Source organism: Globicephala melas, chromosome 3 (genome assembly GCF_963455315.2).
Source record: "Globicephala melas chromosome 3, mGloMel1.2, whole genome shotgun sequence".
In the NCBI taxonomy this organism is placed as follows: domain Eukaryota; kingdom Metazoa; phylum Chordata; class Mammalia; order Artiodactyla; family Delphinidae; genus Globicephala; species Globicephala melas.
In genome coordinates this window covers 114,816,751-114,820,488 of record NC_083316.1, presented here as the reverse complement: position 1 = coordinate 114,820,488, position 3,738 = coordinate 114,816,751, and the positions used below count along the sequence as shown (strand labels likewise).

At 35.0% G+C, this 3,738-nt stretch overlaps 1 non-coding gene across 1 annotated transcript; it reads right to left on the bottom strand.

Annotated features, from left to right (window-relative positions):
• Positions 1–3,014: 3,014 nt before the first annotated feature.
• Positions 3,015–3,130, bottom strand: LOC115860314 (small Cajal body-specific RNA 11). Its single transcript, XR_004042419.1, has one exon. It is a non-coding gene; the product is annotated as a small Cajal body-specific RNA 11 (non-coding RNA).
• Between the last annotated feature and the right edge of the window lie 608 nt (positions 3,131–3,738).

Here is a 3,738-nt window from a genome sequence, read left to right as displayed (position 1 = left end):
GGAGATGATTGTGGAATTTTATTAGTTTTCAGAGAAATATGCATCCATCTATCCACTTATTTCTTCTAAAAATATTTACCTACTTAGTTCAGGCTAGTATTCAACACTTATGGGTCTAAGATGAATTATCATTATTTGTTTTTATCCTGGAGGAGCTCTTAGTCTGGTCTGAGAGAGAAAAGCTTAAATAATTTATAACAATACAGTGAGATAAAGTACTCTGGAAAAGTTGGAGGGGGAATAAGGATAATGAGTAAATCTCCATAGACAAGGACTTCTGATAGAGACCTGCCATCTGGTGGCGATGAATGGTACAACATGCTCTTTGTTGCTCTGATGTGGGATTCAGTATTGCAAATTTCAGCCTTTATTGAGCACCTGCCCAATGGGTAGCCAGCCCAGTGGTTGGCACTGCGATGCATATACATTAAAGCTTCTAAGATGACATTGGTCCTTAAAAAACTTGCAGTGTGCTTGTGGATATAAAGCATAATTGAAAAAGTTATCAAGCAAACAACATTCTATTTGATATACACACATGAACAAATATACATTAAAAATATGTAAATGATTAATAATTGTTACCAAAAAGCAAACAAAATGGAAATATGTAAAGTAAAAAATGAGAGTCTCAAAAAAAAAAGAGAGTGTCCCCCATCCCACTCCCTGTGAGTAACCATTATGAACAGTTTAGTGTGGATTCTTCGCATGTACAAATGTTGGTAAATACATACATAATTTAAAAAATAGAATTGTGTTGTTATTCCTCAATTTTGTTTTTAAACTTTTATATCATGGACCCCTTTCTGTGATACTACATATTAATCTAACTTGTTTTCTCTTAATTTTTATATTAAATAAAAAATTAAGCATGTTAATATGAGTAAGTAGTCTATAAGGTTTGTTAGGAAAAGCAGCAGCCTCAACTACACCCACACCGTCCTCTCAAGAAGCAGCAACTTTCAATTCTTTTATCTGCTGCTATTAGTGTTATCTCCATGTTTCTAAAAAGCCTATTCGTGTCCTATTTATTGTTTTTTTTTTCAATTTTAGGTATTATTTGTTGACTTCCCACCATGGATGATGAGGATTGGCCTTTCTTTTCTCTTCCCATTTACCAAATACAAATGCATCTTTCTCATCTTTCCATCTCCTCTTATAGTTAAATTTACTTAGGTCAATATTGTATGTTTACATTATGATCATGTATACTATTTAGAGGACAGTCATGTAATAAATCAGGCTTACTTTTCTTTCCCTACATGTCTTTTTGTTTTCCCTGGAATTAATAATTATCTGTTTTTGTTTGCTTAGTTTTCTATGTAAATTCTGCCCTTACCCAAAAGACCTCTCATTTAACTCTCAGACTTGCTCCAATCTGGCCTAGTTACTTCTCTGCATACTGCATAGCTGTCATCCTAGTGTCTTCTTTCACCATCAGCATGAGGGTTCACTTTGCTTCTCCACTTTGTTGCACATCCTGTTTCTTAAATCTTATGTCTTTTTATCTCAGTTTACTCCCTCATTTTTGTAGATAACATTTCAGTAGCTTCCTGAGAAAGGGTGCATAGGAAGCAAATTTTTTGAGACCTCACATATCCAAAATGTTTTATTCTACTCTCACTTGATTGATATTTAAAATTTTTAAATTACTCTTTTGGTAAGGTATAGAATTGTAGATTGGAAATAATTTTCCTAAAGAATGTAGAGGTATGTGTTCCAATGTCTTCTAGTTTCCAAGGTTGCTGTTGAGAAATCTTATGCTGTATTGAATGCTAGTCTTTTGTAGGTTACCTGTTCTTCTTCTCCCCACCCTCCTTAGAAGCTTTTAGAAACTTTTCTTTATCCCCAGCACACTGAAGTTTCGCAATGATGTGGCATTGGTGTAGAACTTTTTCATTTTTCATGTTTAGTACTCATGAACTCTTTCAATCTGTAAACATGTCTTTTTGGACTGGTAAACTTTCTTATATTATTTCTTTGATAATTTCTTTCATTTTCTATGTTTTCTTTTTCTACAATTATTTTTGTGTGTGTGTGTTTGGGGAGGCGGAGTTATTGAGCCTCCTGGACTGATCCTCTCATTTTATCTCTTCTTTCCTGTTTTCCATTTTTTTCATTGTTTTATTTTCTAGGAGAAAATAAGAGTTTTCTCATATTCTTTGTTCTTGTTTCATGATCGCAATAAAAAAAAGTTTCTCAAGACTTTTTTTTCCTGGTTTCTCAAGACTTGTAAATTCAGTTGCTTTCCACCTTTCCAAATTTTGTTTTCCCTCTACTTTTGGCTCCTCTTTGACTTTGGAGTTTTGTGCTTAAAAAAAATCCCTTTACTGTTTTGTGAGGAAGGGACAATAAGTGCATGTATTCAACCTGCAATGTTTAACTAGAATACACATACTTGTTGTTTTATGTCAGATTTCTTAAAAATAAAATTTAAATTGGGGAAGTGAAATGCAACTGGGATGGTCTGAGTAAGATCAGTTTCTGCCAGTGCTTAGCAGGGACTATCTTCCAGCAGCTGACTTGATCTCTCCCTGCCCAACCCAGGAAGTAGAACCAAGGAAAAATCAGGACAGATAATGAAAGGACCATTCTTAAGTACTTGGAACTATTAAAAAATGGAAGAGCAGATTTAACATTTTAGTTTTAACATTATAGTGAACAGTGCTTCTTTCTAAATGTTTACAAACTTCTCTAACTTTTTCTTTCACGCTCACTGTTCCATTGAAACTACTTTAGATTACCAGTGATCTCCACATTGCCGAAGCCAGAGTTGTTGTAGATCATTCAGTCTCCATCTTGTAACCTTCACTTCTTTCAGCTTCCAGGACTCCAGAGATGATTGGTTTCCCTTTTACCTCTGGCCACTCTGTCTCAGTCTGCTGGTTCCTCTTCAATTCTCAGACCTATTAATATTGGAGAGCACTGAGGCTCATTCCTCAGACATCTTCTGTTTTTTTGTCTGTATTTACTCCCATATGGTGGCTATCCCAAAATTATATCTTTTTTCTTAAATTGTCCTCTTGTGCCTTTAAGAGCCAACCCTATTCTTGGGATGGCCCTCCTAAAATGAGAGGGAGATTGCTGCATGTCCTGCCAGACTCCAAAATTATATCTTTAGTCAGACCTCACCTATGCTCCAAACTTGTATATCCAGCTGTCTGCTGGGCATCCTCCAGGAAGGTCTAATTGGCTATCTAGCAGGCATTTCAAATGTGACATGTCCAAAACAGAGTTTCCCATTCTCTTCCTCTTCACTCTCAATCTGATCCTCTAACCAGTCTTCCCATCTCAATAAATGGCAACTCTGTCTTTCAATTGTTAAGGGCAATTCTAGGCTCCTCTTCCTCACACCCCATATCTACTCTGATAGCAAATCTTACCAACACTAACATGCTAGATATTTTACATATTAATCTTGTTTATTGTCTGTTTCTCCCAACAGAACATAAACACCATGAAAACAGAATTTTGTCAATTTTAGTCACTGTTGTATCCTCAGGGCCTACAATAGTACCAGGCACATAGTTGACATGTAGTAAATATTTGTTGAATGAATTTGAAAAGATATACATTCTTAGAAATGTTTAAAGGTTTAGTGAGGCATAACTTACATACAGTAAACTTTATCCTTTTTAAGTATATAAAAATTTTGACAAATATATACAGTTATGTAGTAACCACCACAATCAACACACAGAACATTTTCATTACCCCAAGTTCTTTTGTGCTCTTTTA